This window comes from Bactrocera oleae, chromosome 5 (genome assembly GCF_042242935.1).
Source record: "Bactrocera oleae isolate idBacOlea1 chromosome 5, idBacOlea1, whole genome shotgun sequence".
Classification (NCBI taxonomy): domain Eukaryota; kingdom Metazoa; phylum Arthropoda; class Insecta; order Diptera; family Tephritidae; genus Bactrocera; species Bactrocera oleae.
This window is the reverse complement of record NC_091539.1, coordinates 43,913,477-43,927,129: the sequence shown is the minus strand read 5'-3', so window position 1 is coordinate 43,927,129 and position 13,653 is coordinate 43,913,477. Positions and strand designations below refer to the sequence as shown.

The following is a 13,653-nucleotide window of genomic DNA, read 5'->3' as shown; positions in this document are numbered from 1 at the left end:
TTAATTTTGAATCTAATTTTATATTTAAATTTAATTTAAACTTTATTTTATATGGACTCAATCAATTTTTTAATTTTAAATTTAGTTTTAATTTTAATTTTAATGTAAATTTTAATTTTAATTTTCAATATTGATATTAATATTATTATTAATTTTAATTTTTATTTTTATTTTTATTTTAATATTAGTTTTAATCGTAATTTTAATTTTAAATTTAAATTTTAATTTTGTTTTTAATTTTTGATTTTACTTTTACTTTTGTATTGACTCTTGATTTTACTTTCACTTTTTATATTAATTTTAAATTTTTATTTTACATTGACTTTTGATTCTAATTTAATTATTTTGTTTCAAATCGCTCAATAAGTTCATGTTTAACAAAATATTTGCTGTTATTGGAGCTCAAAGTGAGTGAGATAAGAAAAAACTTGTATATACTATCAAATGAGCACATTATATATTTAACCAACAAATAGATACGCATGCATATTATATTTACATCTATTTATATGTTTAATATTATTTAGAAAAGTGCAAAATGGCTACAGTAATAAGGAAGCTATAAAATATAAGCAATAGTAAGGCAATTGAAAGCCGCAGGCGTTTCGCCATTAGTAAAATATCGATTTTCAGCAACTCACCAATTATGTAGCACTATTTATGATTACACTGCATCTGTTTCGTAGTTTTAACAAAATATTCACACACACACTACACAATTTAGCAGAGCCATATAAACTACAAATTCTTCAGCATATTCTAACTCAGAATTATTTTTAATAAATCTACGATTTTCATTTGCAGTTTGCAATAAATATGCGATGCGGCCAATTAAGGCACAGGCCAACTGCAATTTGGCTGTCAACAAATTCCAAACACTTAACAATTCTTATTGTGTTTTCCCGTTAACGATTAAGCACTTTGCAGCGATAATTTGCAAGGCAACAATTTCTCAAAATCTCGTTGCTTTATTTATTATTATATTTAATTTTTGTTGCTTTCTTTTGCTGTTGTTGTTGTGGATTGTTGTTGCTATTTTGCTGCTCCCGCTCGCAGTCAAAACAAATTTTTTGTTTGCTTAACACAAATTACAAATTTTGATTAGATTGCACGGTTTTCTGCATTCGTTTTTACTTTATTTACTTTCACATCTGCACTTGTTGTGCCGTAGAGCTATAGCTTTATTTTAGTTCACCTCAGATTCCACTTGCCGAATGCTTGATTTTGGCGCGTTAGCTGCCACTTTTGCTTTTGTGATTTCGCTTGCAGTTTAATAATTTTTTTCTTTCGGACTTTACTTAAATATTTCAGATTTTTTGCAACCATTTCATTTTATACGTCTACGGTAAATATCATTATTCACTGTAGCATGTTTCTAGTAAAACAAATCGTTTACAATATTTAGGTGCAAAAACATATGAACAAGCACATTTTGTGAGAGGCCAGTTGGAAAATAACATCAATCTTGCAGATTCCAAAACCAAATCTTAATCCATTCACATAATTTGAATTTAGTGGATATTTGGCAAATCGTATAATATAATTAGAATTAATATCTATCGAAAACCACACATATTTAATGAATTATTTCCCCTTCGTGAAAGTCAAGACTGACCATAAAACATCAAGTCTCTGGATGTCGCGCTAAAAGGTTTAAGACTTTACTATCTATGACATTTCATTTTCGGTTTGACTGTTTACCTGCAGTATGCATACTGTTTGCTCGAATAGCCACTCTCCAATTGGTGCAAATATTATAATATTTTATGCCATAGGAAGTGCACTAGTGAAGGGGCTTATAGCTTAAGTTTAGCCAAAGTAAACTTTTTTTATTGTCTTTACTTTTGTACTGGTGCACTTTGCAAGGTGTATCATATATGGCTAAACATTCATTGATAGGTATCACAATTTTCTTGGTTCCGTTATTTAACAATCATGGTTTGTCCTAGGCAGAGAGATTTTAACAAACATAAGGCCCACTAAATTTAATGCAACAGCTGATATTTTGACATGAAAGTTTTCGACTGAATCTCTTATAAACACAAAATAAGGGGAAAAATAAATATTTTAAATAAAAAAATTAGATTGTGTTTTAGGCAAAAAAAATTATAGTTTACCCCAAATTTCTTAAAAAAAAAATTGTTAAAGGAAAAAAAAAACGAAGAAACACTTAGTTTTTTGAATTTTTCTAATAAATTTTGGGGTTATGTGAAAAAAGTGTTAAAACGAAAGTTTTACATGTTTCTATTGCCTACAACTTAGATATTTATCTTTTGTTCATATACACCTAGAAATGCCGCCGAAATGTGCAGGAATTGAGATAAATAGTTTTTAAAGCTTAAAAATTTAACTTTCTTTTCAGTTTTGTTATTTTAGCTGTTTTTCCAATGGGTTTCATCCTACTACAAGTATGTTTACTTTTGCTTATAAATATTATCTACCTCTTATTGAATCCTTTTATATTTTTTGCATTTTGAAATTTACGAAACTAGTATGCTGTAAACGAAAAATTTTATGTAATTCAATAAATTAAAAATCTCTATATAATATTATTTATTAAGAAGGAAATATCGTTAGATTATTAGATTGCAACTATATAGAGCAAATCAACAACAAAGTAATTTCCATTCGGGTCTCTTGATTCATACGAATGCATCAGTCTTCAACTTGCTAGCGCCGTTGTGATTTCAGAATTTAAGTGTTTACATGCATACATAAAAACATATGTACACACATGGGTAGTTGTAGAGTGTTCTGGCATGATTTGCTTGCCAATATCGCTTATTCGGCACAAACACACACACATACAAATAAATGCAAAAATGCGAAAACACATGTAGTACACAGTTAGTTGAATCGTTGCAGGTGCTTAGCCGTGTCAAATATGCAAAACAAACTTCCGAAAAACCTATTAAAAACGCATTTATATTATTTTCCGGTTTATCTGCTTGTTTCAGGCAAGAAAGTAAATAAATAAATATTGCAAATTTTTCGTGGGTTGAATGTTTAGTTAATTTTCATAAATTATATATGTGTAAATAATTCTTTTTTTTTTTAATTTGCCAACAACTATCTGCTCATTAACATAACTGTTAATAAATGTTTTGGTTGCGTCGTTCGCGTCATTGCTGTCTTTGTTCCACGCTATTCGCCTTTATAGCCATTGTTTCTAATGAATGCTTGCAATGCTGCCACGCTGCTCGCTTGACGTCGATTTCAGTACGACTGGCCGCGCGCCTGCTCCCACTGCCACGGAAGTAACGCGGATCGGTTGCTATTTTATCTGCGCGCTATTTGAGATAATCCATCTTTTGTTGTTCGCCGTACACATTGTATGTGGCAGCGTTGATATTTTATATACAAGCATACACACAGCCAAACATATACATAGGTATAGCTGTGTGTGGTTGCAGCGTCGTCTTGTCTATTTTCGCTTTTGGCCATTGTGTTTTTGGCTTAGTGCATTTTTCGCTGAATAAAGCAATCAAATGTTTCACCCAAAGTTTAATGTAGAATGGCAAAAGCGCCATTTATTCTCCCGTTACGAACGCGAGGCTATAAAAATTGCCACAAATGATCAAAAATTGTATGCTTTTTTATCGCGCTATGATTTTGAAACCCATTACCAACCGCTGCTGCGCCCCACGCTGCCATCAAAAACATTGTTATGACCAGTGAATATAGATTTATGAGTTTGTAAATAAAATGTGGTGCACAAATATATACATTGTATCTTCTAACTAAAACTACAACAACAAGCAAGGTGCGTAAATACCCACACAAACATAAAAATACATGGTATGTATGTGAGTATGGCGTTTTCAATAAATTTGAATTTGAAAGCCATTTTTCATTGAGGACAAGCACAATTTTAGGTATCAAGGTTTGCAATTCATGCAAAATTTTTGAGAATCTTCGGAAATTCAATCAAAATTTTGTAAACAGGTTGAACTTTAGCAGTTGTAAACAAAGTAAATTTTATAATTGTAAACAGTCTTTGCCATTGATCGCTTTGTAAATTATTTATAGTTCAGTATTAAATTATTGAGTGTGCAATTCAAAAATTAGTCGGAATTTTATGTTTAGATTGTGAGGTCGATCAAACAAAGCTGCGTAATTAAATACAATGCATGAGTAGTTGACGTTGCACGTTCTGGGTAGTTGTCATATTATGTTAAAATAGTTTTACATGAAAATGTTGCTAGAAAAGCGGCAAATAAAATTGTATCTTACAAAATATATTGAAATTACGCAAAATTTATAAAATTCCCATTAAAATAAGATGTGTAAAATGCATGCCTTCGAAGCGAATTATTTTAGTTGCAAAAATATTAATTTTTAACAAAATTTTGAAGTACTATTTCTCAAAATAAAAAAACAGTTAACAACTTTCAAAATAAAAAAATTCAACTCAGCTCAAAAATGTTCAAAACCATTCGCCCATTATTAAATTCACAGAACTCATTCTAATTTCGCATTTATACTTAATAGTTGTACTCTAATAATTTTAAATTGCAATAAATAGTAAAAACTGTGTTTTAGTTTTGGAAAAGAGCTTTTTTCACTTACAAACGTATGCAGAACTCCATATCATTCCCCTTAAATGTAAAAATGTGGATGGATGAACCATAATACAAAGTACTACTATTTACTCATAAAGGAACTTTCTTTAATCTTTCCTGAAGAATTGCATGATATATTTTCACGTGATTTTATTAAGACTATCCTAGCAGAAGTTTTTCAGTATGCTATTATAAGGGATCTATTATTTTCACACTATATTACTCTTGTATACAAAATATGTTTGATCAAAAAAAACCAGACGGTTTTGCTGCTGTGGAACAGAGTATTGAAAAAGACCCGAATGAGTCCATACCTCATCGCCCGCTGGAATTGGGGTTGTGCACATCCACTTTATGATGGATTGTGTGGAAATATCTTGATTTGCGGGCTTGCAAAACCCTACACGTGTAACAATTGAAGCCGACGATGAGCCCACGAGTCGCACGTTCGATGAATAGGCGCAAAACGAGATGGTCATGATAATGATAATCCACAAACCATTGTTGAGTCGCCATGTTTCTTCAAAATGAACCCGCTCATAATGTTACAGTCAATGGCGAACGCTATAGAACCATGATTAATGACTTTTTTATGCCTGAATTGGAGGATGTTGACTTGAACGATCTTTGGTTCCAACAAGACAGCTCTAGACGCCATACAGCCAACAAAACAATCAATTTATAGAAAGAAACTTTTAGGTCTGTGGCGTGACATAGATGATGAGATTTTTGTGGGGTTATGTGAAGTCGCTTGTCTACACAGATAAGCCAGAGACGACTCATACTTAGGGAGAGAATATTCAGCGCTTTATTGCCAACATACGGTCCCAATTTATACAAAATGTGGTCGCAAACTAAACTGGCCCTCTCGGCTGGAACTTATTCCTGCCCGAAATAATTTTTAAAACTTAACGGGAAATCGTTTTCCTTATAATAACTCTAAGTTCTTGGCCTTAACATTAAAGTAAATGAGTTTTATTTCTTCTTGAAAAACACATATCTAAAAGAAACACCCTTATGTATATATATTTTATATTCAATGGACAAAGTAATATTAAATATTTATTTTTCTCTTTTGACGTATTAACTAGCTTAATTAGGAACTGGTTTATATGTTAAACCATTGACTTCATTTTTCCTTACAAAAGTAATCAACTTGACTTGTGTTAATTAATATGTTCATTAATTTAATTACCTAAATAATTTTTAATTTAACTAGTAATTTTTAATTTAAAAATTTTTAATAAGGAAATTCGTAATATCATCATGTGCATGAATTTCCAGGTACATTTCTTGATATTAATTGGTCATCAAAAGTTTATGCATATAAATTAAAGTTTGCACGCGCTACTTTACTTTTCGGATTATCTTCTTACAGAAACCGATTTAATTTTTAAAATGTGACTCTACTTCGAATTGAACATTTACCGAACGAAATTTACCAAGTGGATTTTATACTAAAACCACACATAAACATTTTCCACTTCATGCAGTAGATAAGTGGAATTTTGTAAGAATGGCATTGGATCGATGAGTTTGGGTTTTCGTTACATCATATTACCTGCTCAATATGAGAATTTTAGAGCTATGTAAGTTTACTGCACAGAATTCTAGTTTTTAAAAATAATTTGCCAAAGTGTACTAAACATTGTTGTCAAGCAAATTTAAAATGTTTAACAGTCGGTTTGACAGCCATGCGTTTAGGAAATTATTTGCCAGCTTTTAGAGTATACTACGTATGTAGTAAGTTGAAGTATACACATAATTGGCGGTCGGCCGTAGTATATAATTGAGCGAGGTTCTCCTCCTTTGTGTTATAAAAAAATTAAATGTTTCAATTTCTGCTTGCCATATTTACTCATGTCGTAATGACAAATAGATTATATGACAAGCTTTTTTATATAATGTATAATGTTTACTCTGAGGTCTGAAGGCTTCTTTATTTAATTTGTTCTGTTAAAAGATATTGTAAATCTTATCTTCAAGGAATTTATTGGAATTTGGATGACAATAACGGCTTCAGAGAACTCAACTATGGTGGTCGCCTCACCTCTTTACCATTACAAATTATTAATAATTGATTTAACCCGGTTACCTCTTTATCTATAAGCTAACTTCTCTTTTGATACAACCTTGTTACGGTTACAATATATTATGTATATACATAATTCTATCCGATTTTGAAACTGTATGTGTATTTTGTAGTACTACTTAAATGCCTGACATAGAATAAACAACATTATTTTCACGAACCAATTTGATATTAGTTTTTTAGAATCTCCTGTCGAAGCTGCAAAAAGCCTATCCCAATTATATACTTATTTACACGTACAATGTGAATATTACCATATATTACTCAGTTTACTCATGCAAACCAATTTTATATTCTGTATATATATTTACACTCAGAGGCTCACAGAAAAGAGCAACAGCTTCATCTTCCTCCTGCGCAAAAATAGTGAGTGAATTTAGTTTTAATCACTTCATCGGCCCTTCAACTGTTTGCATATGTTACTCTGAAACGTCCACCTTCTCACACATGCACACAAATTTGGACCTTTGAAATAGGATACACGTACATGTCAATGAGCCAAAGGATGAGCTCAACTTGCATTACAAAGCGCCAAAGCAGAGCTACAAGTATAAACAGTGTCGGTTAGAGAAGTTTGGATGACTTTGAATATGAGTTGCCTCTGCTTTGGGATTTCAACCCAATCGAGCAGCACTGTGCAAAAACAAAAGCTTACGAGTATAAGTATGTATGTATGTGTAGCGATGAGTTGAAATACATAAAAATGGCTAAGCGAAGCTAGAAGAGGGATGTGAGTGAGAAATGGAAACGTCATGCAGTGACATTTGCTATTTAATTTATAGTGATGACGAAGTTTACAATTTATAGTAGTGAAAAAGGTTGGAATTCGCAATATGACTTTGAGAAATTTCTGTTGAATAATAATCGTTGTGAAACTGTAAGTAATAACACGAAGTATGTTGAAAATAAGGGTTTTAGGTGCAGACATTGAATTTGTGTGGCAGATAAGTGGCATTACGATGTTTCTGCAAATTTAAAACTGTCTGCAACGTTATAGAGCTATGTATTTACATTTGTGTGCCTTGTATGGTGGAAACTCATTATTTTGAAGACAAATATAGAAATTTGTACCGGAAGTAAAAATTTGAAGATAAACTATGTAAGACCTAAAGTGACAAATTCAACAAAATAATTGCAAAATAAAAATATTATGTTTCTTCTTCTTTGTAAAGCGTTGAATTCTCCTAATAAATATCAGTTCCAAGTAAACTAATGCAGTTTCCATGAATACCATCCATGCAAAGTTTGTGAAAAAATACCTTCGACTATCATTTTTCAATCTACCAGAACTTTGAACAAAATAGTCTGTGCATAATCGATGATACTTTTTTACTGCACTACTCATATCATCATCTGAAGAGATTTGTATTGGATCACTTTCTGCTGATTTAGGTCTAGGTTTAGGTCTTGTATAAAATAAAATAAAACAAAATAAAATAAATAAAATTATATAAAATAAAATAAAAAAGCGAACCATTAATAAAAAACGAATTATAGCGAAATCATACTGCGTTGATTATTTTTGGTAGCACTTCTCATGGGTTCGCTTCTTTTAAGGCTCATTTCTTAACAATGATTATGGTGAAATGAGATGTTGTAGAACAACTCTTACGCTCAAGTAAGCAATTAATATTCTAAAATTTTGATGGAGAACACAATTTTTTAAATGAAACAAAAAAAATTCAATAGACTTTTTTCCAACTTTTGGCTTCACTAAGGTCACTTATCCAGTAGTATATATAAATATAAATATTTTGTAATATACATACATACATTATTTTTCGTTAACAACTGGTTGGTAAATAACACTTTGAACCACACATTTTGGTTTTCTTTTTCAGATGAATGGCTGCTTATTTATTAAAAAATTAAAACTATATATAATATAAGTACGTAGAAAAAATTAATAAGATAACAACTTTTCTTTTGTGTTTTTAAATTTAAAAATTTAAGTTAGATCCACTATTTTTATATATTGTCCGGCAATATTCAGTTAAAAATAATGTAAGATGCTTTAACATAAAATCAAAATTAAGTAAATTTTCCTTGTATATTTAACGAGTTAGTCAATCAGTTGATACACCATTGAAATATAAAAATACTAATTATTGGTCATATAAAGCTAAACCGTTGAGACTTCATTAAAAACAGCTCCTCAATCAGCACAAATTCAATAATTGATAATTGAAAAAAAATACTCATCAACAAATGGAGAAGTTTGTCGAAGTATCTGATGGAAGTGCAGGTGCTTAAATTTTGTTTACTGTTATAATTATTATAATTATGGCAAACTTTTGAACAGGTCCGCATCACAATTTTCTGCCGATAATCACATAAAATAAAGTTAAAATTTTTAAACAATACATCCATAAATAAAAGTTTTTCAAAATAAAACTGTGTCAGAAGTACACTGTCGCTCACTAAGCGAAAAAAGTAAATATATTTAAATGGTAATGGTGCAAATTTTTTTCAACAAATATGTGTGCATATTCATATAACTACATATGTTTGCAATCTGCAATTCTCGCGACATAAAAGTTTTACAAAAAAGCGCTCAAAATATGTTCTTAAATGGCATTTGCAAACAGGCAGCGGTTATATGCAAAAAGAGCCCAGTGAAGCAATGTAAAACGCAAGAAAACGTGCCTGAAGTAGTCAGCTGGCAACAGAGACAGCAAAATTGCACGCACTTGGGAAATAATAAAAAGTTAGAATTTGTAAGTGCATGTGGCAGCAACAACAAACACAAAGCACAGCGCTGAAAATGCAAAAATTAAGAAAAATATATTTAAATTTAAATATGTGTGCACATACATCATGTGGCAAGCATAAACGTGCATAAAAAATGAGCAGAAGGTAGGCCATGCCACAAGCACCGCCCAAATGATCGCACCACATGTAATTAAACATTCACCGCATTCCTTATGATTATTTTCACTTTTACGCCACGGTTTACACATGCTCGCCTATATGTACGCGCATGAATATGCATGTGCCGCATATACACAAGCGCGCCAACAAACATACGTGCATGTCTGTCATGTATTTAGGCATTAAAAAGAATATAAAAATGGTGCTGCCACATGGTGGTCAACCAGCAGCCGCAAGGTAGCCTGGGAATACAAACGGCACTCGTCTTGTTGGTTCACTTTTATTTCCTTTTATATGTACAGCTCTTCACTAGCAGCACCGTGAAAGCCTAGAGACTTAAGGCCTTAAATGGCAGGCAGGTGATGTTGCAGGTGTAGTAATGTGGATGTTGGTGATACGCAGCGCGAATTGCTGTAGTTAGGTGTCAGTTTGCTCGTAAAATAAAATGACGTGTTGAGAGTATGCCAATATCAAATTAACTTGGCAAGGGCTTAAATTAATTGCTGCATACATTTAGGCGCACGAAACTGTGCCATTTGTTTACAACGCTGTGTGTGGGTTTTCGCATTATACTTTTGTGTGTGTGTGTATGGTGTGTTTGTGTTTGCATGTGTATGCGCCTGGCATTACTGCCGCTAAGCCGCAATTGAATTTCACGAATGCCTACTTTGTCTTGCTAAATTGCCTTGACATTCGCATTAAGCTTGCTTCAGCGCCGACATGCAAACACTGTCGTCATTTTATTTTTGCTTATTTTATATGAAATGTGTGCATGTGTGCATGTTTGTATTTTGTAATTTTTTTTTGTTTGTTTTTGCACCCAAACACTTTGTAAACAGCTGTTGCTTGAAATTTATAATTTTAGCGTTTCTTGATTAATTACTGCAATGCCAATCTAATTGCGTTTCTGTTTTGAGCACTAACCATTCGCCAGAACAACACTTTTCACATACTTGTAGCTTGCAATATTAACAAGTAAAATGTGTACACTTATATGCCATTACTTATTTACATAAAATTACATTTTTAATATTTTTTTTTTTTTAATTTTCGTTTCAACTTTCACTAACTGGTTTTTAATATTTTTAACATTTTATTTTTTTACAATTTAATTAAATGTGTAACTGTTCACTTTAAATTTTAATTCAAATAAAATATTCTGAATTTTCGATTTCCATTTCACCCGCAACACGTTTGTACGAGAGAAAAGCTACGCGAAAACTGCTGGGAAATTATTTTGCCTTTGCGTGTGTCGTCTTCGTTGTTGTCGTCGTCGCCATCGGCATAGTGGTAGTGTTGGTGGTCGCAGTCGCCGTCGTCGTCCTCAAAGCCAAACGACGTGGCCGTGTACTCGCCGTCTTGCGCCTCTCCGCGCTTGAAATGTCCCTTTAACGCTTTGTCGCAGTAGCAATCATCGACCATTGTTGTTGTTTTTGCTAATTTACACGAAAAATAACATAACGCTTCGTGTATACTGCTTAAACGCAGGGAATTTTCCGCAATGCGTTTTACTTACTTCAATGCGCATCCAACGCAGCTGTGCAGCAGTGAGTGAGCAATAAACAGTACTTTTGCTTTTGTGAGTAAACTCGGTGGAAGCGGAGAAAACTGTTGCAGCGTGAGTGCTTATCAGCTGATTGCACGAATAGCATCATATTGTACGCTTGTGTTGGATGAGAAAATCGCATGCGATATTTTTTTTTCCTCTCAGGAATACATGTAAAGCTGGCGGTACTAATGGGAAATGCATAGCGAAATGAGCTTATCATTTGTTCTTTTCAATTATTTAGAGATACGTATGTTTTGTCTAATAATCCAGTTATTTGTCTGTAGATTTGTAAGATTACCAACTTTTTAGAAAGTGGAAAATCAAATTAACAGCTCTGATAATATATTCATTTCAGAATGCAAAGTAGGGTGAAAGTACAGTGATTAGGTTAAGCCAATGCCGCTCTAACTTAAAAACTTATTGTCTGGAACGTTTTCATTTCATATGAAAATTCCTTCTGACGTTTTCTTCTATATATGAAATACGCAAAAGTATTAAGGTGATATTTTATTCTAGAGGACGGAGTTTTGAGCGCTTATGGCAGTTGATAAAAGAAGCAAATTATATTTTTACTATCAATTTTTTTATCACTTGTTTTTCATATTTTCGGTATTTACAGAATAAATTTCACCGGTGTATTTTTATAAAGCTATTCGTCCTAGATGTAAAGCTAGAAGTAGAGAGCGAAAAAATATTGCGTCTTCGTCGTCATAATTTGGAAAATGAAACAATGACGAATTCTTTATCACTATATATGTCATTACTGTTTAAACCAACAAAATTGGGAAATAAAAAAATTTATAAAATGGCGGCTATCCAAAAATATAAATCGGTTTTACAATAATTTTTTTAAATATCTCCAATTTTTTAAAAAATATTTTAAATTAAAAATTCAAAGATTTTTTTATCCATACGATGGAGAGACGGTTAAAGAACATTCATGCTAAACCGGCTGAAAAAACTTAAACGGATATAACCTTGAAAATTTTAATTTTGAAAAATCTTTTTCGAGAAATATTTTTATATCATTATATTTCAATGTCATTCATATCATATAAATAAATAAATAAATAATTATTATATATTTACAACAAAATTCTTTATTATTAAACTTTGAGTAAACTAGTACTTATTGTAGTAAGTAATAATTTAGTTCCGGAATTATTTTTATTTGAAATAAAAGCTTTTCGAATTCTCACAAAAAGCCAAAACAGAAAGCCAAAACAAGTGTTTTGTTTACCAGAAATACCCACTCAGTTATATTATGGCTTTACACTTCTCTTCTTCTTCTTTTTCGTTACATTACTCTCTCCCTCTCTCACAATTGCTCACTTATACATGCCTATACACAATAATTTTTTTCACTTAAATGGCGCTCACGCACTTGTCATCCCATAAATTTCCCCGCAGCGCACATATTTCTGTTTCCGTTTCTCCCGAATTCTATCCCAAAAATATGAAACTTCGCTGCGCTACAGAAGCTTTCAGAGATTTATTACACTACGTTGCATAAATGTGTGTGTTTGATGGGTGCAGCTTTCATTGAAGTATGCGTTTGAAAAAAAACAAACAAGGATACACGACAGCGCAGCAGCTCCGACTACTACGACGACGGAGACGATGGCGCCGGACACCATCTAAAATGTAGCACTGTAGACCAGACGAGGCCTACCTGTTGCTTAGCAACTGTTTCAAACGTATACATACACACATACCTACGTGAATAATAATGTGCCAGTGCTATATTTTGCTGCTCAGCTGTGCGCCAGCACTGGCAAATGTATTGGCAGCGGCCCTGGCATTGTGTCTGACTGTTGCTCTGGTTGCTGCGGCAACAAGCGCTTGGCTGGCATTGAAAAGCCAACATTTGGCTGGGTAGCTGACGGGATGTTTGGCGAGTTTTGTTTTGGGATCTGCATGCTAATGTAGCTGCAACCGACACCGACACCGCTACTGTCACAAGTCAACGCCGGAGATGGAACCGGAGTCGGAGCCAAAAGTGAAGTTGTGTAGGATGTAAGATACTGGTATCAAAATTATTATCACCCAGGCGACTGCTTGGCGCTCTGTCTTCGCTGGAATGAGCAATCGAAATGCTAATCAATAGGGGGTGTTTATAAATGGAGAGAAGGAAGTATGTATACTTAACTGTGATTTTACAAATAGGTACCTGCCATTATCCGGAAAGCATTACAAACGGTAAACATGTATGTTAATGTTAGTTTCGAAGTGAGGCTGCTTTAATTTTAGTAGGGCTTCATTAGAGCATATGAAGCTATAGAAGTTCCGTATATTTTCACTAATAAATTGCATATATGTGTGTATGTACGTACATATATTTATGCATGGTTGAACCCTGTGATAGGAATCATATTTGGACTTCGAAAGAAAACTCTTTGTTAATTCAGTAGTTGCATTTAAAATATCGATAAGACAGCTAAAAATCTTACAATCACAGAAAGGCAAGTATTGCTGAGATCGAAGAACTCACTCTTGCAAATTAAGAAGTACGACTGCGCAAGTACTAGTCAAGCGCTAGCTAAGTTCGCCGATCTCTTGCCGAATCATCGAATAGTAAG

General features: G+C 32.6%; 1 protein-coding gene across 1 annotated transcript in view; it reads right to left on the bottom strand.

Moving 5' to 3' along the window:
• Positions 1–11,031, bottom strand: part of LOC106623710 (uncharacterized) — a 159,101-nt gene extending 148,070 nt beyond the window's left edge. The window contains exons 1-2 of the mRNA XM_070109375.1: positions 10,450–11,031; positions 642–1,375 (exon numbers count right to left, since the gene is read on the bottom strand). The gene's annotated coding sequence lies outside the window, so the exon portion shown is untranslated. The remainder of the gene's footprint in view (positions 1–641; positions 1,376–10,449) is intronic.
• Positions 11,032–13,653: the final 2,622 nt, after the last annotated feature.